Source organism: Natator depressus, chromosome 3 (assembly GCF_965152275.1).
Source record: "Natator depressus isolate rNatDep1 chromosome 3, rNatDep2.hap1, whole genome shotgun sequence".
Taxonomy (NCBI): Eukaryota; Metazoa; Chordata; order Testudines; family Cheloniidae; genus Natator; species Natator depressus.
Genome location: NC_134236.1, coordinates 81,269,304 through 81,292,073, shown reverse-complemented (window position 1 = coordinate 81,292,073; position 22,770 = coordinate 81,269,304). Strand labels below are relative to the sequence as shown.

The 22,770-nt window shown below is 45.1% G+C and overlaps 1 long non-coding RNA gene across 1 annotated transcript; it reads left to right on the top strand.

Annotated features, from left to right (window-relative positions):
* The first annotated feature begins 3,341 nt into the window (after positions 1-3,341).
* Positions 3,342-21,181, top strand: LOC141983932 (uncharacterized). The gene is made up of 4 exons (XR_012638582.1): positions 3,342-3,377; positions 3,512-3,628; positions 4,017-4,291; positions 20,673-21,181. It is a non-coding gene; the product is annotated as an uncharacterized LOC141983932 (long non-coding RNA).
* Positions 21,182-22,770: the final 1,589 nt, after the last annotated feature.

Here is a 22,770-nt window from a genome sequence, read left to right as displayed (position 1 = left end):
AATCAGAAATTCCATTGAGATGTAACTAGTTCATTAGAATTTTCTGGCAGTATTTGTTAATTTTGATACTTGTTCCTTTCATTAGGATTTAGGCAGCCTGTTCTTTTGCATGCTAGGCACAGCTCTGCTGGGGTAGAGAGAGAACACGGGAATTATTCCATTATTATATGGTTCACATCATGTAGAGAGATTCTAAAAAAAAAAACCATGTTTTTAATACCAAAACGCATTTATTTTTGCCTTATCAAGTTAGATTAGATCATTTCAAGGGAGCTTGTGCCATAAATTTGACTGAAGAGAGAAGCATAATCCTATTTGGTGCACAAAATGAACATTTGGCACCTGAATGAGGCATCTGTTTGCAACCGTACATGGCCACATACATACATAAAATGTAATCACTGGCCAAACATAACTATTTAAGATCAAGGGGTGGGGGTGGGAATGTAATAGAATTAGAGATTTGTACCTCTGTGACCAGAAACACAGACCTCAACCCAGGAAACTAAGAGCTGTCCCCTAGCTGTCAGAGGCTACTGTTATATAAGGTGATCTATAGTAGCCAGTCAACTGTAGCTCATCCCAAGTGCCCAAACCAGCCATTGTACTAGCTTTGGTGCTTAACTATTGGCTTTGAACTCTCATAACTTAGAATGATCTGTATCTGTCTGTCGCTTTGCTGTTGGTTTGGGAGCTTGGGATAAAACACAGATGACTGGAGGAGAGATGTGATGAAGTGGATCATAAAAAAGGTTCCCTGCTCAGATATTATTCAGACAGAATTTATCTGAGGCTTTAAATTCAAAGTGCCAAATTATGCCCACAGTTAATGGCTACAGTCAGTGGGGTTGCAGGGACGTAACTGACAGCAAATTTTGGCCAACCGGCTTTTTGTCTCAGCTGATGGATCTGGAAAGGTTAACGGAGATTTTCTAACCTAAAAGAAAGTGCAGACATGACCACACACACCCAAATGTCCTTTTTCTGTATATATCTTATTTAATCAAACGTGGGTAGAAGGAAAAACAACTGAAGGTGGCCTGGAAGCCACATGTATAATGAAAATTGTTGTGAGGTGTATGGTACACATGCCAGGTGTGCTTGTTTCATGAAACCCAAAGCTTTGGGATGTGTTGATACAGTTGGAAAAAATGGTATATTCTCTCAAATGAATTCACAAAGAAAAATGATAAAAGCATATCACCCATGCGTGAATACCTTTCACATAAAGATCATCCCATATCTGATCAGCCCTAGGCATAAAAGGAAACTTGCACAAATCTTCAAAAGATGAGCCTGGGAGCGTAAATTCATAACTTTGCTACACACTAAAAATCATGACCTCAATAAAGACACTGGATTTGTGGCTCATTGCAACAATCTGTAACCCACTAACCCTCCTGCGTCCTATGATGGTTAGGTGTTAACTGCCCACTTCACCTCAAATGGTGTCTTTTAACATGTGTTAACTTCTTTGTTTAACAATCTGTTCCACCTTGTATTTACCTGTGACAGTCTGGGTACCTTTTCCAGACCTGAAGAAGAGCTCTGTGTAAACTGGAAAGCTTGTCTCTCTCACCAACAGAAATTGGGCCAATAAAAGATATTATCTCACCCACCTTATCTCTCTAATATCCTGAGAACAACACCTCAAACATTTAAACGCATATGTGATGCCCTTTAGTCTGATGTTTGCAAACGTACCCATTAAAGGCTATTTTCTGTTCAAAGTTATTGCTGTGTTTGTCAATTTTTGTGGGTTTTCCCCTCTATGCAAAATGACATGAAATGTGTGATGGGATGTACCTACCCACACCGGTTCAGCAAGGGTTAACTGCACACAGTGGGCAGAGGAAGCCATGCCCCCTCATCCCTGCTGGGCATGCTCCAACTGGAACCAGGGGATAAAAGAGAGTAGTTCAGCTCAGTCTGGGCTGGTCACCAATGAGAGTAGGCGTGTGTTGCAGGCTTCTGCTGGGAAGCTACTGGAGCTCCAGGGTACAGAAACCCACTGGCCTGAGACTCCAGCAGACCAACCACTGATTCCAACAGAGAGACAGCAGAGGCCGCTAGACTACTAGTATTGGAAAGAAGGGTAGGAAGCAGCCCCGGGAATGGGACTGTAGTTATGGGTCACTGAAACTGTAGTTACGGGTAACTGAAACTGATTATAGAAGTACCGGTTCCCTAGGGCCCTGGGTCAGGACCCAGTGGAGAAGGGTGAGCCCAGGTCCCCCTGCCTCAGGCCAGTCCCACCGCCAGAGGCAGCTAATGCCTGGAGGGGTGAACTTTGCCACTGAAGAACAGCCTTACCTACTCTGGCCATTGGGACATACTACCCTGGGCTGCAGGGCCGCTACATAGACCCTGGCCACTTGGGCTGTCAAATACCCACTTGGATAACCCCCGGAATCCGACACTCCATGATGGGGTGCACCTACCCCACAAGAAGATGTCAAAAAAGAGTTGTGTGAGTAAAATCTGACATCTCATGTTCAAATGTAATTATTCAAGTCTTAGAAGTCTGTACAAGCCTTTTGTGAGGTCATGTCTCCTGTATTTCTAGCAGGAAATGTGTTGTAAATGCTGTTTGCATTCATGAAAAGCTCTTTCACTGTGACAGAAACAAAGAGCGAGGAGGAAAAATCTTACTAACAAATCTGCAGAAAATACCCTGAAGTGCTATTCTGTGCAGCACTGATTGGGTCAAGAGTTAAATTTTCTTTATGTTGGCCATGGCATTTCTCAAAGAATGAGGGCGTGAAAGGAAGGGGCGGAAGATGGGCCCCCTCCAGATATATCTCCTTATCACAGTGCCCTACAATAAGCATCCTGGAACAACTCAGAAGATTCCATCTCTGTGTCTTTTCAAGAGCCTTTCCTTCCCAAAAAGCTCTGTTCACAGCCCTGATCCTTCATCTATACTGTCAGGTCATGTGTGTTTTCTGGCCCTCACCTGAGGCTGTCTCTCTCCTGCTCTCATGAGCTTTATCCCAGCGCTCGCTCTCCACAGTGCAGTTCTTTTCTCCTTGGCATTAAATGTGACAAATGCATCCCACTTTCTTTAGCTACTTTTAGCTCCACAAAGTGCCCTCATTTACTACTCCTCAGCTGTAGTAATAACATGACCTCTCTTCATTTTTCATCCTTCGGCTCTCCTGCTGTTTTAACCTTGCCTACACCTTGCATGATCTGGAGCTTTAGTCTGCAGGATTTTTATACAACCCCAAGTGCAAGGAAACCTGTATTGTGCACAGTTTTCTTTCTGCTCTGTTGCAGGTCACAACTTATAACTCCATATATCCCTAATAGCAATCACTGCAAGGACAGCAGCTCACTTTGGATGACGGATTATGCTCGAGTCCTGTTTCTGAGTTGTAAGTGATGCCCAGACATTGTACTAGCCATCATCACAGAGATGAATTTCTTTCATTGAGAATTCTTGGTACCAATGTGACAGTTCCTGGTTTTCCATCTGTTCTTATCCTTGCTTTCATTGTATTTTTTTCAGCTCTTTGATGTTAACTCTACCAGTCATCATCTTGACCAGCTGAGCAGTGGACCAGCTGAGCAGCGAACAGCAGAGCGGCTAACAGAGGAAGTTTGCCTGGGATCTGCCTGAGAGGAGGTACGCTAAGGGCTGCATTAAGGAGGCTGTGTTGGTGAGTATCTGAATGCCTGTTGTGGGGACAGTTTGACCGTGTGCTTGATTGGTGGTTTGAAAAGTGTGAATAGGGAGTGCTTTGTTCCAGGTGAGCCTTGAGTGGGCCTGACTGTATAAAAGCCAGTCAGCCAATCAGCTGCGAACCAGCTGAGCAGCGAACAGCAGAGCGGCTAACAGAGGGAGTTTGCTTGGGAGTTCGCCCAGGGAGAGCCTGCTGAGGCTTACATCTGGCCGGCTTCTCTAAGTAGTTACTACAACTCCTGAGTGAGCTCGTGGAAGGAAGGTAATATGGATGCGGGGTGTTCAGCTGTTGTGACCTGCACTGGATGTGCCATGTTTGTCTTTCTTCCAGAGGACAGAAGCGACTTTGTCTGTACAAAGTGCAAGCTGGTCTCCATATTGGAAGAGAAGGTTCAAGGTCTGGAGCAACAGGTATCGACCCTGCGTTGCATAAGAGAAACTGAAGATTTCCTGGACAGACGTCAGGATATGCTTCTACGGGCACATTGTTCTGAAGATTCAGAGCAGGCTGCGCAGCGGGGCCAGGAGGACGGTGAAGAAATTTGGCAGCATGTGACCTCCAGAAGAAGAAAGGGGAGCAGCCATGTACCAGCAACGCAGATACAGGTAAGTAACTGTTTTCATGTTCTCTCCACAGGTACTAATGCGGAGAGTGGACTAGATGATACATCTGAGGGAAGGGAACAGAAGGAGACGCCGCTGATTGGAAGGCATGAGATGCATTGTCCTAGGGTTGGGGGTTCCACGACCACTGCTCCCAAGAGAAGGAGGCGGGTGGTGGCGGTCGGGGACTCCCTCCTCAGGGGGACTGAGTCATCTATCTGCCGCCCCGACCGGGAAAACCGAGAAGTCTGCTGCTTGCCAGGAGCTAGGATTCATGATGTGACAGAGAGACTGCCAAGATTCATCAAGCCCTCGGATTGCTACCGCTTCCTGCTTCTCCACGTGGGCACCAATGATACTGCTAAGAATGACCTTGAGCGGATCACTGCGGACTACATGGCTCTGGGAAGAAGGATAAAGGAGTTTGAGGCGCAAGTGGTCTTCTCGTCCATCCTCCCCGTGGAAAGAAAAGGCCTGGGTAGAGACCGTCGAATCATGGAAGTCAACGAATGGCTACGCAGGTGGTGTCAGAGAGGCGGCTTTGGATTCTTTGACCATGGGATGGTGTTCCCAGAAGGAGGAGTGCTAGGCAGAGACGGGCTCCACCTAACGAAGAGAGGGAAGAGCATCTTCGCAAGCAGGCTGGCTAACCTAGTGAGGAGGGCTTTAAACTAGGTTCACCAGGGGAAGGAGACCAAAGCCCTGAGGTAAGTGGGGACGTGGGATACCGGGAGGAAGCAGGAGCAAGTGAGGGGGCAGGGCTCATGCCTCATACTGAGAAAGAGGGACGATCAGCGAGTTATCTCAAGTGCCTATACACAAATGCAAGAAGCCTGGGAAACAAGCAGGGAGAACTGGAAGTCCTGGCACAGTCAAGGAATTATGATGTGATTGGAATAACAGAGACTTGGTGGGATAACTCACATGACTGGAGTACTGTCATGCATGGATATAAACTGTTCAGGAAGGACAGGCAGGGCAGAAAAGGTGGGGGGAGTTGCATTGTATGTAAGAGAGCAGTATGACTGCTCAGAGCTCAAGTATGAAACTGCAGAAAAACCTGAGTGTCTCTGGATTAAGTTTAGAAGTGTGAGCAACAAGGGTGATGTCATGGTGGGAGTCTGCTATAGACCACCGGACCAGGGGGATGAAGTGGACGAGGCTTTCTTCTGGCAACTCACGGAAGATCACAGGCCCTGGTTCTCATGGGAGACTTCAATCACCCTGATATCTGCTGGGAGAGCAATACAGCGGTGCACAGATAATCCAGGAAGTTTTTGGAAAGGGTAGGGGACAATTTCCTGATGCAAGTGCTGGAGGAACCAATTAGGGGCAGAGGTCTTCTTGACCTGCTGCTCACAAACCGGGAAGAATTAGTAGGGGAAGCTAAAGTGGATGGGAACCTGGGAGGCAGTGACCATGAGATGGTTGAGTTCAGGATCCTGACACAGGGAAGAAAGGAGAGCAGCAGAATACGGACCCTGGACTTCAGAAAAGCAGACTTTGACTCCCTCAGGGAACTGATGGGCAGGATCCCCTGGGAGAATAACATAAGGGGGGAAAGGAGTCCAGGAGAGCTGGCTGTATTTTAAAGAATCCTTATTGAGGTTACAGGGACAAACCATTCCGATGTGTAGAAAGAATAGTAAATATGGCAGGCGACCAGCTTGGCTTAACAGTGAAATCCTTGCTGATCTTGAACACAAAAAAGAAGCTTACAAGAAGTGGAAGATTGGACAAATGACCAGGGAAGAGTATAAAAATATTGCTCGGGGATGCAGGAGTGAAATCAGGAAGGCCAAATCACACCTGGAGTTGCAGCTAGCACGAGATGTTAAGAGTAACAAGAAGGGTTTCTTCAGGTATGTTAGCAACAAGAAGAAAGTCAAGGAAAGTGTGGGCCCCTTACTGAATGAGGGAGGCAACCTAGTGACAGAGAATGTGGAAAAAGCTATTGTACTCAATGGTTTTTTTGCCTCTGTCTTCACGAACAAGGTCAGCTCCCAGACTACTGCACTGGGCAGCACAGCACGGGAAGGAGGTGACCAGCCCTCTGTGGAGAAAGAAGTGGTTCGGGACTATTTAGAAAAGCTGGACAAGCACAAGTCCATGGGGCCGGATGCGCTGCATCCGAGAGTGCTAAAGGAGTTGGCGGATGTGATTGCAGAGCCATTGGCCATTATCTTTGAAAACTCATGGCGATCTGGGGAAGTCCCGGACGACTGGAAAAAGGCTAATGTAGTGCCCATCTTTAAAAAAGGGAAGGAGGAGGATCCTGGGAACTACAGGCCAGTCAGCCTCACCTCACTCCCTGGAAAAATCATGGAGCAGGTCCTCAAGGAATCAATTCTGAAGCACTTAGAGGAGAGGAAAGTGATCAGGAACAGTCAGCATGGATTCACCAAGGGCAAGTCATGCCTGACTAATCTAATTGCCTTCTATGACGAGATAACTGGCTCTGTGGATGAGGGGAAAGCAGTGGACATGTTGTTCCTTGACTTTAGCAAAGCTTTTGACACGGTCTCCCACAGTATTCTTGCCAGCAAGTTAAAGAAGTATGGGCTCGATGAATGGACTATAAGGTGGATAGAAAGTTGGCTAGATTGTCTGGCTCAACGGGTAGTGATCAATGGCTCCATGTCTAGTGGCAGCCAGTATCAAGTGGAGTGCCCCCAAGGGTCGGTCCTCGGGCCGGTTTTGTTCAATATCTTCATAAATGATCTGGAGAATGGTGTGGATTGCCCCCTCAGCAAGTTTGCAGATGACACTAAACTGGGAGGAGAGGTAGATACGCTGGAGGGTAGGGATAGGATACAGAGGGACCTAGACAAATTAGAGGATTGGGCCAAAAGAAATCTGATGAGGTTCAACAAGGACAAGTGCAGAGTCCTGCACTTAGGACAGAAGAACCCCATGCACCGTTACAGACTAGGGTCCGAATGGCTCGGCAGCAGTTCTGCAGAAAAGGACCTAGGGGTTACAGTGGACGAGAAGCTGGATATGGGTTAACAGTGTGCCCTTGTTGCCAAGAAGGCCAATGGCATTTTGGGATGTATACGTAGGGGCATTGCCAGCAGATCGAGGGACATGATCGTTCCCCTCTATTCGACATTGGTGAGGCCTCATCTGGAGTACTGTGTCCAGTTTTGGGCCCCACACTGCAAGAAGGATGTGGAAAAATTGGAAAATGTTCAGCGGAGGGCAACAAAAATGATTAGGAGACTGGAACACATGACTTATGAGGAGAGGCTGAGGGAACTGGGATTGTTTAGTCTGCAGAAGAGAAGAATGAGGGGGGATTTGATAGCTGCTTTCAACTACCTGAAAGGGGGTTCCAAAGCGGATGGATCCAGACTGTTCTCAGTGGTAGCTGATGACAGATCAAGGAGTAATGGTCTCAAGTTGCAGTGGGGGAGGTTTAGGTTGGATATTAGGAAAAACTTTTTCACTAGGAGGGTGGTGAAACACTGGAATGGGGTACCTAGGGAGGTGGTGGAATCTCCTTCCTTAGATGTTTTTAAGGTCAGTCTTGACAAAGCCCTGGCTGGGATGATTTAGTTGGGGATTGGTCCTGCTTTGAGCAGGGGGTTGGACCTTCCTGAGGTCCCTTCCAACCCTGATATTCTATGATTCTATGATTGACGGGAGACTTTCCCAACTAAGGAGTCTCACAAGTTTGATAGGTCTCCCCTTTAGATGTTCAGCTAGTATCCCATGCTCATATTTTCCATTCAGCACCACCAGATGCCCGCATTTTGCTTCTTTGAATGTCATCCTGGCCCATTTAATTAACTCCTCTAATTGGAACTATCTGTGATTTAACTTGCATTACTGTGTTTTTTGTCATTATTTCATCAGTGTAGGCCATCCCTACAGACTACTTTACTCTCCTGTCCTGTGTATACTCCTTCATTATCATATTAATTGAAGCTGCAAGCAAAATCACTTCACATGACTTTACTTTTTCCTTTGCATGCTTAAAGGATATAGGGCTAATAGAGTTTGGAACTAACAGAGGTTTAGCCTCTACAACTGTTACTTGTCATTATAATTGTTTCAAATATATAAGCTCTAGAGACTGCTTTGCTATCCTCCTACTACAAGCTTGGTGTAGTTTTCATTATCACATTCTTTGTAGCTGCAAAGAGAATTAATTTACCTGACTTTACATTTCCCTTTTCACATTTCACATGTATATAGCTAATAAGGTTTAATAGTCAAATACAATCCAATTGACTGATGGAGTCTTGTGCCCTAAAAATGTTGTTGTACTGTTCTAGCTGGCCAATAGTTTGGGGTGTTGGAAGCTGATTAACAGGATAACTTGACCCTCTGGGTACTTGATCCAAAGCCTATTGAAGTCAATACACATCTTCAGTGAGCTATGGATCAGACTCTGTGATTGGGTGTCTGCCCCCACATAAGGCCTGACAATGTAAAAAGGGTCAGTTAACCCTGCGACAGGTGGAACCTGGAGATGAGTCAGGGCTGATAAGTTCTGACTGATGATGAAGCCTAGCTGGGAAGGGGCAGGCTGAGCTAGTATAAAATCAGGAAGTAGAGAGCAAGAGGGGCTGTGGTAAGGAACTTTGAAGTCACTCCTGAGAGAGAAGGGAAGTTGGCAAGAGATGAGGAATCCTAGCGGGGAGTAAGCCCTGGGATCCTGCCTGGGACTACAATCATAGAATCATAGACTTTAAGGTCAGAAGGGACCATTATGATCGTCTAGTCTGACCTCCTGCACAACGCAGGCCACGGAATCTCACCCACCAACTCCTAACTAACAACAAACCCCTAACTTATGTCTGAACTACTGAAGTCCTCAAATCGTGGTAAGACTCTCTGGCAAGAACCTGAGAGGGGGTGAAGAAGTCATGGGGAGCAGAGGAAGCTTTAGTGGCAATCCAGGGGAGCAGAAGATAGGAAAAGTAGGAAGGATGCTGAGGAAATAGCAACAGGATCTGAGATTGTGTAGACCATGGTTGCTAGACATAGGGTCCCTGGGCTGGATCCCAGAGTAGTGGGTGGGCCTGGGTTCCCCTACCAGCCACTGGGGAAGTGGAGTCCAGAGAGAGAGAGACTCCCGCCCACCCCCCCATGGTGAACAAACAAAGGAGGGAGTGTCAGACTGGTTGAGAGCCAACCCCTAGATGGTTGTGGCACCAGGAGGTGCCACAACAGTGAGTAGTGAACCCTTTGACAGATTTTAATAGAGAAACTTCAGCAGAGTCATTCTGATGCTGCAGAATGTATAGGGCAAAAGCACCCTCTATTTGAGATTTTCACATAATACAACAGCTCTTCTGTTGCGCTTTCATCTTTATACAAGCCATAGCGGATCCTGGGAAGTATGGACCAGTGAGCCTTATTTCATTAATTATCATTCCAAACAAACTTGTTGATAAAGAGAGAATTTTAAAACAGCTAGATGAATATGTGCAAATAAGTTTATTTAGCCTCTGTAAAGGAACATTTTGCCTTTCCTATCTAATAGCATTCTTTGACCTAGCTACTATTTTGTTGACAAAGGGAGAATCCCTGAACCAGCATGCCTCAGCTTTCAAAAACCCTCTGACAAAGTCCATATCAAGAAGCTATTAAGGAAACTAAGCAGTGATTTGAGGAAGTGGTCTGTCATGGATTATAAACTGGCTAAGAGACAGCTGGCTAAGAGTAGGAATACAGGGACAAGTATCAGGGGGTAGCCGTATTAGTCTAATCCACAAAAACAACAAGGAGTCTGGTGTCACCTTAAAGACTAACAGATTTATTAGGGCATAAGCTTTCGTGGGTAAAACACCACTTCTTCAGATGAATGGAGTGAAAATTACAGATGCAGGCATTATATAATGACACATGAAGGGAAGGGAGTTACCTCACAAGTGGAGAACCAGTGTTGACAGGGCCAATTTGAGCAGGGTGGATGTAGTCCATTCCCAATAATAGAGGAGGAGGTGTCAATCCAGGAGAGGCAAAGCTGCTTTTGTAATGAGCCAGCCACTCTCAGTCCCTATTCAAGCCCAAATTAATGGTGTTAAATTTGCAAATGAATTTTAATTCTGCTGTTTGTTTCTGAAGTTTTTTGTTCAAGTGTAGCTACTTTTAAATCTGTTCTAGAATGTCCAGGAAGATTGAAGTGTTCTCCTACTGGCTTTTGTATGTTACCATTCCTGATGTCCGATTTGTGTCCATTTATTCTTTTACGTAGGGACTGTCTGGTTTGGCCAATGTACATGACAGAGGGGCATTACTGGTACATGATGGCATATATCACATTAGTAGATGTGCAGGTGAATGAGCCTCTGATAGTGTGGCTGATGTGGTTGGGTTCTCTGATGGTGTCGCTACAGTAGATATGGGGACAGAGTAGGCAACGAGGTTTGCTATAGGGATTGGTTCCTGGGTTAGTGTTTCTGTGCTTTGGTGTGTAGTTGCTGGTGAGTATTTGCTTCAGGTTGGGGGGCTGTCTGTAAGCGAGGACTGGCCTGCCTCCCAAGGTCTGTGAGAGTGAGGGATCGTTTTCCAGGATAGGTTGTAGATCATTGATAATGTGCTGGAGAGGTTTTAGCTGGGGGCTGTACATGATGGCCAGTGGTGGTCTATTATTTTCATTGTTGGGCCTGTCCTGTAGTAGGTGATTTCTGGGGACCCATCTCGCTCTATCAATCTGTTTCCTCACTTCCCCAGGTGGGTATTGTAGTTTTAAGAATGCTTGATAAAGATCTTGTAGGTGTTTGTCTCTGTCTGAGGGATTGGAGCAAATTCAGTTGTATCTTAGGGCTTGGCTGTAGACAATGGATTGTGTGATGTGTCCTGGATGGAAGCTGGAGGCATGTAGGTAAGTGTAGCGGTCAGTAGGTTTCCACAGACATGCACTGGCTGAAATTATGAACAAAGGGCATCAGTTGGCCCGTAACCTCAGCCGTACAGAATGCAATGCCATCCACAGCCTCAGAAACAACTCTGACATTATAATCAAAGGGACTGACAAAGGAGGTGCTGTAGTCATAATGAACAGGTCGGATTATGAACAGGAGGCTGCCAGGCAACTCTCCAACACCACATTCTACAGGCCACTATCCTCTGATCCCACTGCGGAGTACCAAAAGAAACTACACCATCTGCTCAAGAAACTCCCTGCTACAGCCATGGAACAAAACTACACGGACACACCTGCAGAGCCCCAACCAGGGGTATTCTATCTGCTACCCAAGATCCATAAACCTGGAAACCCTGGACGCCCCATCATGTCAGGCATCGGCACTCTTACAGCAGGATTATCTGGCTATCTGGACTCTCTCCTCAGACCCTATGCTACCAGCACTCCTAGCTGTCTTTGAGACACCACAGACTTCCTGAGGAAACTATAGTGCATTGGTGATCTTCCTGAAAACACCATCCTGGCCACCATGGATGTAGAAGCTCTTTACACCAATATTCCACATGAGGATGGACTACAAGCTGTCAGGAACAGTATCCCTGATGAGGTCATGGCACACCTGGTGGCTGAGCTTTGTGATTTTGTCCTCAACCACAACAGTTTCAGATTTGGGGACGACTTATACTTTCAAGTCAGTGGCACTGCTATGGGTACCCACACAGTATGCCAACATTTTTATGGCTGACTTAGAACAACGCCTCCTCAGCTCTCGTCCCCTAGTGCCCTTCCTCTACTTGCGCTACATTGATGACATCTTCATCATATGGACCCACGGGAAGGAGGCCCTTGAAGAATTCCTCCTGGATTTCAACAATTTCCACCCCACCATCAACCTCAGCCTGGACCAGTCCAAACAAGAGATCCACTTCCTGGAAACTACAGTGCAAATAAGTGATGGTCACATAAACACTACCCTATACCAGAAACCTACTGACCGCTAAACTTACCTTCATGCTTCCATCCAGGACACATCATACGATCCATTGTCTACAGCCAAGCCGTAAAATACAACTGAATTTGCTCCAATCCCTCAGACAGAGACAAACATCTACAAGATCTTTATCAAGCATTCTTAAAACTACAATACCCACCTGGGGAAGTGAGGAAACAGATTTCAGAGAGAAACACCCGAACTAAAATTCATTTGCAAATTTAACACCATTAATTTGGGCTTGAATAGGGACTGGGAGTGGCTGGCTCATTACAAAAGCAGCTTTACCTCTCCTGGATTGACACCTCCTTCTCTATTATTGGGAATGGACTACATCCACCCTGCTCAAATTGGCCCTGTCAACACTGGTTCTCCACTTGTGAGGTAACTCCCTTCCATTCATGTGTCATTATATAATGCCTGCATCTGTAATTTTCACTCCATGCATCTGAAGAAGTGGTGTTTTACCCATGAAAGCTTATGCCCTAATAAATCTGTTAGTCTTTAAGGTGACACCAGACTCCTTGTTGTTTTTAATAAATGGACAGTTTTCAATATAGCACAGTGGGGTGACCTCCAGAATGTTGGTACTAAATATCGTCATTAATTATCTGAAAAAGGAGTGAACAGTGAGGTGACGAAGTTTTCAGAAGATACAAAGATACGGGGATTTTCTAGTTTCTTCAATACTAGAGAAAACGTCAAACCAATGTAGCAAATCTATGCAATGTGGCACATGAAACTCAGTATTAGCGAATGAAAGATAAGTTATTATTAAAAGGAATAAGGTGAACTGTTGGGTTCTCAGTTAGCCATCACCATTCGGAGGGGGAAAAAACCTTGGCGTTATTTGTGGGCAGCTAAGTAAAACGTCTCCTCAATTCACAGTGGTGATGAAAAAAGCAGACAAAATGTAGGGATACATAAGGATTGAGAGAGAATTCTGAAAATATTATGTCCAAGTATAAATCTGTAATAAACCATCCTCCAGAATCCTATCACCAGTTCTGCACATGAAATATCAAAAAATCTATAACAGAAATGGAAAGATCTAAAGATGGGTAACAAAGATGATTGGATGCATGAAAAGATTTTCATTTGAGGGAAGAGAGCTAAGATTATTCAGAGGGGAGAGACGGATGGGAGCACATGACAATGAATGGTCTAGAGAAGGTAAATCAGGTACTACTATCTATGCTGTCTCATAAAACAAGAAGGGGGCACCAAATGAGATTAAAAGGCAAGAATTTTAAAATGGATAAAGGGAATTAGTTTAATACAACACATAATTAAGCGTGGAACTCATTACCACAAGATGTTGAGACTAAGTGCTTGGCGTGGTTTTTTTAAAAATTGATAGGACGCTTGCATGGCTAATGGAAACATTCAAAGGCTTCAGTTGCCTTGCTGCAGTGTAACCACTGGAATTTAGAAACCAGTTCTGCTGATGGTGCAAAAGAAGGGATAGAATTCAGATTGCACTCTTATGGGTGTGGTTGACTGGGCTGGGACTAACAAGCAGTCAAATTTACTACTTACGACTGTAATCAGAATCCTCTCTAAATGCAAAGAGGGAGCAGATCTTTTGCACTGATAGTTACTTTTGAGAGTAGAACTGAGCTTTGAGCTCTGAAGGGGTGGCCAAGAATATTTAGAGTGTGGGGAGGGGACTCAAATGTGAGAAACAGTGTAAAAATAGAGGAAATATTTTCACTTAGTTATTCAAGTTGCCTGTCCCTTTTACTGCTGGTGCTACATTTTGAGCCAAATTTAAGCCATAGCAAAGGCTAACTGATGCCATCTACATTTAGGTACACGTATATATTTCAAAGGGTATCATCTGCAGTTTTGCCTTAAACATTATATTCCACCCTTGATGAGTTTTTCAATTCAGGAGATAGTCATTTTCACGATAACCAGTACTCCAGTGCTTCAGTTTCTCTCTCTCTCTCACATATGATCAATATATATGTGTATACTCACTGGGGTAGTTAAGAAAACCAGCATTTTGATTCATTTTGAATCTCTCTAATGTGGAATATTCCAAGGAGTTGGAAAGAGTTAACAAGCTGCTAACTATAAATTACAGATAAAACTTACCTTTTATTGTAAAGAGCTTTGTGATCTTTGAATGTAAAAAGCTATGTAAGTGCTAAGTATTATTATTATTATTATTATTTATTTATTATTCTCCTGAGTTCTTCCAGTTCTCTTTTGGTCAGAGAGACGCTTTTGATGCCAAAACTTGTTATTGCAAGTATATAAGGCTACATCTACACTAGTACTTTTGTCGGTAAAACTTTTGTCTGTGAGGGGTGTGAAAAAACCACACCAAGCAACATACGCTTCACCGACAAAAGTGCCAGTGTGGACAGCACTGTGTCTCTAGGAGATGCTCCCACCAACATAGCTACCACTGCTCATTGGGGGTGGTTTAATTTCGCCGGCACAGGGCTGCCAGCTCGAGGTGGGGAGGCTCTGGTGGCAAGGCTCCAGCTGTGAGTCCTGGGCAGGGCTGACAGCCAACAGGTGATGTAAGTAACACAGTGTCTACTCGGACACTTCATCCCCCTAACTACATTGATCTAAGCGCTGCACCTCTCATGGAAGTGGAGTTATTAGGTCAGTATAATGGGTGATTTACATGGCAGAAGCAATGTTGCAGCGTAGACGCTTACAGAGTTAGGTCAACACTGCCTTATGTCGACCTACCTGTAGTGTAGGTCAGGCCTAAATTACCTAACAGTTCTTTTCCATCTGTAATTACTCTGAATCTATGGGTGGTAGGTACCTAGCTAAAGAACATTTCTTGAAACATTTCTTATAGACCAAAGGTTGTCACACTGCAGCTGATGGAACTTTAGTGGTCCATGAAGAGCTGGCTGATCACACGGCACTCACTTTCTCTGACTTCCAGCTGGTCAGCTGCATTAAAAGTCAGCGACTATATTAAAAATTTCCTAATACTACTTTTCCTTCTAAGCAACTGCCGAAGATGTTCTGCAATGACCAATGGGGAGTAGACCTGATCCAGAGAGAAGCTCTGTATTCAAATGTGGTCTACATTAACCCAAAAATTTTCATAATCTGTTCTGGTCTCTTTGGGCCTTATTTTTCTCCCATGTCAGTTTTACTCCATTGACTTTAGTGGATTTACTCCTATGTACACTATTTACACTATTGACTCAGGCCCTCTATTTCTGTCCCGCCTAAAGGAAGAAGTGCAGCTCTTTCTTTTTCTGTGGAAGTCAACAAAAACTTATTTAACGGGCAGATTTATTTCGTGTGATGAACAGCTTGCTTTGTAGTATACCACCTCTTCTCCCATGCCCTCCAAATGCCAGAAATTAATTCACAACCAGGTGAATGTGTTGTATACTTTCCAAACAGGAAAAGGAATTTGGAAGGTAGGCAGTCCTAGCAGGAATCTAGCAAGAGACTGACTAGCCTTTCCTCTAAAATGGATGACTAGATCTGGCCAAATTTCAGCAATTAACTTGGACCCAGATCCTCAAAGTATTTAGATGCCTAACTCCCATTGTTAGGAGTTGGGTGCCTAAATACCTTTGAAGATCTGTGCCTTGAAGATCTGTTCCTAAATTTTTAATCTATATTTTGCTAATATCTGCCCCAGACTATTCCCAGCCATTGACATCTTTGTTAGGTCCCCTCATCAGACAACCAGCAATGCTGTTTGGAAACCCCTGTTGACAGAGGGGAAGCATGAGCCCAATGAACAGCTGTAGTAGTAATAACAGCTTCTTAACTGATTTTTGTACTGTCTCTCTGACATACCAGCCTCCTTGTAGTTAGGTAAATTTAATATAGAGCTGGGCTTGAATGTTCAGATCAAAATTTCCCCAATGCTCGGGGGTGTTAGAGGTGGGACTTTTGGTATGGCTCCACTTTACTTTTACTTTACTAAAAATACCCTGTATATTTAATTCTTCAGCCTGACTTTTCTACAGAAATGCTTTTGCCTCATGTATGAAAAATGTTCTAAATACCTCATCTAATTACTTCTGTACATCCCCGACAAACACCAACTTCCTTGCTGTTTTGTTTTCTAATCCCGTTCTTGTCTCATTAAAGGAACTGGGAGATCTACCATTTATTTTCAAATGGGATCTAAGATTTCCCCTTTTCTCTTTTCTTCCTTTCATTTTGAAGGGATATGGGTCCTGCAAAAAAAATTGTTCCTTCAAAGAAAAACATATCTTCCTGCCCACCCACTGTTCTCTCAAATATGGGTAGTGGCTAAACCACTGAACTACTCACCTTTCATTTGGGGCCCTGAGTACAAGGTTACTCTAACAGGCTGAGAAGCAGAGTTCATTTCTCACAGGTCCTTCTCATGACTTTCACTTTTCAGAAAGCCACAACTAAAAAAGCTGGGTCACAAGTGGCAGGAGCTGTAATGTGATGGTCTGGCACAAACTGCCAGCCTCTATCCACTGAGGTGCATCTCTGGAGTATATGCACATCATCTGATCTCTGTCGTGCTGGTAAACGACTTTCAGGGCTCAGAAGGGCAGCCCTTATGCTGGTTAGTATTTACACAAGTGGTCTCGCTGACCTGAGTGGGCCTATATATATTAGAATAAGTGCTGTCTAATAAGAAGAGGGGTTCCACTACTGGCCCCTTAGCTAGCAAGATAAAAGGTATGAATTCCAACAGTTATGAGAAAAATCAGACCTAGTGATACAAGTTCCCTTCACTGCAGGGTTGTAATTCCTATTCACATTAATAGGAGCTAGTATATGCATTAGGAGCAAAGAGTATATGTCTCAATCCATATTCCATTTCAGATGAGACACCCTCAAACAAATTATTAGGAGCCTATTGAGAGAGTTCTTTCTCTTTTATGTCATTTGGGTAATTCAGTTTATACCATTCCATTTTTAGTCAATTTTCGTTCACTTACTGTAGTGTTACAGTGACTCTCAGGAAAATTACCTGAAGGAATAATCTTCCATTGTTGTTTGCTGTGTTGTTGCAGCCATGTTGGTCCCAGAGTATTAGAGACAAGGTGGGTGAGGTCATATCTTTGATTGGACCAACTTCTGTTGGTGAGAGAGACAAGCTTTTAAGCTTACACAGAGCTCTTCAACTTCTTCAGGTTCTCTTCTTCTTCCGGTCCTGAAGAAGAGCGCTGTGTAATCTGGAAATCTTGTCTCTTTCACCAACAGAAGTTGGTCCAATAAAATATATTAATTCCCCAACTATGTCTCTTTAAGGAGGTAAGGCAAGTACTCTCTTTTCCATCAGACAGTTGGGCAACAAAAACATTATGATTAACAGCTGTTGTCAGCTCTGTTAACAATAAATCTTTTACAGGTTTGAGTGATTATTTAATGTATTTTAAGCATAATTTATTACCTATGGTGCCCTGTTCACCTCCCTCATCAAAATTAAAATTCCCACTTCCTTCACAACATGCTGTAGCTGGAAGAGAATTTGCCCTACATAATTCTAGTCAGATTTTAATATACTTTAAGAGGAAGGTCATCTTGGGTTTTACTTACCCTCTCCCCCCCATACACCCCTCCAAAAAACCCCAAAACACATCTTTCACATAGAAGAAGCGATGTACTCCATTTCACTGCAGTTCCTCCTAGAGAATGTTAACTATTTCTTGCTGGCTCTTTCATTTTGTGTATGTGTTTGTAAAATAAAGGCACACGCTGACTTTCATGCTGCTTCAGAGTTAATCAAAAATGCCATATACAGTGTAAAAAGAATTATTTTGACCAATTGGTTAAACATAAGAAATTTCAACAGAAGCCCTACCTCATAAATAGATGGATCCTTCCTACATTTACATAAATTGCATGATATTCATTCCGCATAGAGCTCTGGTTCTCTGGGACATTGCAGTGCAGGGTGAAGTGTATGAGAGCAGAAGGCAAAGGGACAGATCCTTAGCTGGTGTAAATTGTTATAGCTCCACTCACTTCAGTGCAGCTATGACAATTTAACCGGCCCCAAAGCATTCTCGGTTAACTTTGTTGGAGGTCAGGCTAACTTTAAGGCACACTGGAAGGCCCTCCCTTTGAGAGAGCCTTCCTATTGTAACTGGAATGATATGGAAGGAGAAGAAACAAATGAAATTATGGCTATATATCCCACACAGAGCCTCCTATAACCAGGAGTGGGAAGAGCAGAGACAACATGATATCAGCTCGGGACTTCACCATGTGGACTCTAGTTTTCCTAACAAGTGCTTACATACTGTAGTGCTGAACACTATAGAAAACCCAATGACAGATCAGAATCGAGCCTTTACAAGATTTATATAACTTACTGTAGATACATCTATTTCAGATAGGCCAATCAGTGATTGCTAACAAATACTGCTTCAGGGATGTTTTTAAGACATTAGAAATTGATTATAAAACATCTTATAATGAATTACCTGTAGCTGGGATAGCTGTGCAAAATGCCCTTTGTGAGACCCATGAATTGGCCAGAAGGGGTCATCCAAAGAAAAGGTCAATTATTTCTGTTCCTCTAGGAAGTCCACCAAACTGGAATTTATATGTAGTATTGTTGTAGCCATGTTGGTCCCAGCATATTAGAGAGACAAGGTGTGTGAGGTAATATTTTATTGGATCAACATCTGTTGTTGAGAGAGACAAGCTTTCGAGCTACACAGAGCTCTACCTCTGGTCTGGGAAAGGTACTCAGAGCCCTGGTCTACACTACGAGTTTAGGTCAAATTTAGCAGCATTAGATCGGTTTAACCCTGCACCCGTCCACATGACGAAGCCATTTTTGTTGACTTAAAAGCCTCTTAAAATCGATTTCTGTATTCCTCCCCGATAAGGGGATTAGTGCTGAAATTGACACCGCTGGGTCGAATTTGGGGTAGTGTGGATGCAATTCGACAGTATTGGCCTCCGGGAGCTATCCCAGAGTGCTCCATTGTGACTGCTCTGGACAGCACTCTCAACTCAGATGCACTAGCCAGGTAGACAGGAAAAGCCCTGGGGACTTTTGAATCTCATTTCCTGTTTGGCCAGTGTGGCACAGGTGACCATGGAGAGCTCATCAGCAGAGGTGACCATGGAGTCCCAGAATCGCAAAAGAGCTCCAGCATGGACCGAATGGGAGGTACTGGATCTGATTGCTGTATGGGGAGACGAATCCATGCTATTAGAACTCTGTTCCAAAAGACGAAATGCCAAAATATTTGAAAAAAATCTCCAAGGGCATGAAGAACAGAGGCTATAACAGGGACCCGCAGCAGTGCTATGTGAAAATTTAAGTTGCTCAGCCAAGCCTACCAAAAAAACAAAGAGGCAAACGGCCACTCCAGGTCAGACCCCTAGACATGCTGCTTCTGTGATGAGCTGCATGCAATTCTACCCTACCACTGCCCCACCCCTCTATGTGGACTCCTGCAAGTGGGGAGTCTCACGCAACAGGAATGAGGATTAGGGGCCGAGGAAGATGAGGAGGAGGAGGAGGTGGATGAAACCATTCTCCCTAACAGCCAGGAACTGTTTATCACCCTGGATCCAATACCCTCCCAACCCTCCGAAGGCAGGCTCCCAGACCTTGAAGGTGGAGAAGGCACCTCTGGTGAGTGTACCTTTGAAAATACAATATATGGTTTAAAAGCAAGCATGTTTAATGATTAATTTGCCCTGAAGACTTGGGATGCATTTGCGGCCAGTACAGCTACTGGAAAAGTCTGTTAACGTGTCTGGGGATGGAGCAGAAATCCTCCAGGGACATCTCAATGAAACTCTCCTGGAGGTACTCCCAAAGCCTTTGCAAAAGGTTTCTGGGGAGGGCAGCCTTATTCCATCCTCCATGGTAGGACACTTTTACCACGCCAAGCCAGTAGCACATAGTCTGGAATCATTGCATAACAAAGCATGGCAGCATATGGTCCTGGTGTTTGCTGGCATTCAATAACATCCGTTCTTTATCTCTCTGCGTTAGCCTCAGGAGAGCGATATCATTCCTGGTCACCTGGTTGAAATAGGGGAATTTTATTAAGGGGACATTCAGAGGTGGCTGTTCCTGCTGGGCTGTTTGCCTGTGGCTGAAAAGAAATCATCCCCGCTTTCAGCCACGCGGTGGGGGGAGGGGTGAAGTGATCATCCCAGAGAATTGGGTTTGGGAGCGGGTTTAGTTGGGTTTGTGCTGCACGTTAACCTGAAAACTGCAGCCCCTCCTTTTAAATGGCCAACCCAATGGGTGCTTGGTATGGGAAATGAGGGCGCTGCTGTTTGAAACCATTCCCATGTTATGAAGGTTAAAGAAGCCAAAAGACTGTGGCTTACCATGGCTGCCTGCAAGCCGAATTCTGTTGCCTGGCCCTGCATGTGTGATCTCTCACACCAAACTGCCAGGCCCCAATAAAGGAGGCAAAATGACACCTTGTACCGAAAGCACATGTACTATGTAATGTTAACAGCTTGGTTCACCATGAAAGAGTCTACCCATTGTTCTCTAAAATGTGTCTTTTTAAATCCTACTCTCCCTTTTTTTCCTCCCATAGCTGCAAATGTTTCAGCGCTTCCCCTGTCATCTCCATCCCAGAGGCTAGCACAGATAAGAAGGCGAAAAAAACGCACTCGCGATGAAATGTTCTCTGAGCTCATGCAGTCCTCCCACACTGAAAGAGCTCAGCAAAATGTGTGGAGGCAAGCAATGTCAGAGTCCAGGAAAGCACAAAATGAACATGAGGACAGGAGGCGGCAGCATGATGAGAGGAAGCAGGATGCAGTGCTGAGGCTACTGGAGGATCAAACTGATATGCTCTGGCGTATGGTTGAGCTGCAGGAAAGGCAGCAGGAACACAGACCGCCGCTGCAGCCCCTGTGTAACCGCCTGCCCTCCTCCCCAAGTTCCATAGCTTCCTAACCCAGAAGCCCAAGAATGTGGGGTGGAGGGGAGGGAGCACTCCAGGCACCCAACCCCTCCACCCCAGAGGACTGCCCAAGCAACAGAAGGCTGGCATTCAATAAGTTTTGAAATGCAATGTGGCCTTGTCCTCCCCTCCTCCACCACCCCACCTGGTGCTTTCCTCCTCCCCCAGCCCTCACAGGCTACCTTGGCAGTTATCCCCCTATTTGTGTGATGAATTAATAAAGAATGCATGAATTTGAAACAACAATGACTTTATCACCTCTGCAAGCAGTGATCGAAGGGAGGAGGTCAGTTGGCTTACAGGGAAGTAGAGTGAACCAAGGGGGCGGGTTTTCATCAAGGAGAAACAGACAAGTCACACCGTAGCCTGGCCAGTCATGAAACTGGTTTTCAAAGCTTCTATGATGTGCAGCGCACCCTGCAGTGCTCTTCTAATCGCCCCGGTGTATGGCTGCGCATATTCAGCGGCCAGGTGATTTGCCTCAACCTCCCACCCCACCATAAACGTCTCCCCTTTACTCTCACAGATACTGTGGAGCACACAGTAAGTAGTAATAACAATGGGAATATTGGTTTTGCTGAGGTCTAACCGAGTCAGTAAACTTCACCAGCGTGCTTTTAAACATCCAAATGCACATTCTACCACCATTCTGCACTTGCTCAGCCTATAGTTGAACAACTCCTGACTACTGTCCAGGGTGCCTGTGTATGGCTTCATGAGCCATGGCATTAAGGGGTAGGCTGGGTCCCCAAGGATAACTGTAGGCATTTCAACATCCCCAAAGGTTATTTTCTGGTCTGGAAAGTAAGTCCCTTGCTGCAGCTGTTCAGACAGACCAGAGTTCCTGAAGATGCGAGTACCTTTCCCGGCCAGCCCATGTTGATGTTGGTTAAACATCCCTTGTGATCCACCAGTGCTTGCAGCACCATTGAAAAGTACCCCTTTTGGTTTATGTACTGGCTGCCAAGGTAGTCCAGTCTCAAGACAGGGATAAGGATATGCGTTCCGTGTATCGCCCCACCACAGTTAGGGAATCCTATTGCAGCAAAGCCAATCACTATGACCTGCACATTTCCCAGGCTCACTACCCTTGATAGTAGCAGCTCAGTGATTGCACTGGCTACTTGGATCACAGCAGCCCCCCACAGTAGATTTGCCCACTCCAAATTGATTCCCGACTGACCGGTAACTATCTGACATTGCAAGCTTCCAGAGGGCTATCGCCACTCGCTTGTGAACTGTGAGGGGCTGCTTTCATCTTGGTATTCTTGCACTTCAGGGCAGGGGAAAGCAAGTCACAGAGTTCCATGAAAGTGCCCTTACGCATGCAAAAGTTTCGCAGCCACTGGGAATCATCCCAGACCTGTAGTCCCACCAGTCTGTGCTTGTTTCCCGGGCCCAGAATCGGCGTTCCACGGCATGAACTTGCCCCATTAGCACCATGATGCCCACATTGCCAGGGCCCGTGCCTTGAGAGAAGTCTGTGTTCATGTTCTCATCACTCTCGTCACCGCGCTGCCGTCGCCTCCTCGCCTGCCTTTGCAGGTTCTGGTTCTGAACATACTGCAGGATAATGCGTGAGGTGTTTACAATGCTCAGAACTGCTGCAGTGATCTGAGCGGGCTCCATGCTTGCTGTGGTATATTGTCTGCAGGAGAGCAGAGTTGCAGCGGAAGCAGTGGCTGATGATGGATGCCAGGAGAGTAGATATTTATAGAGAACAATG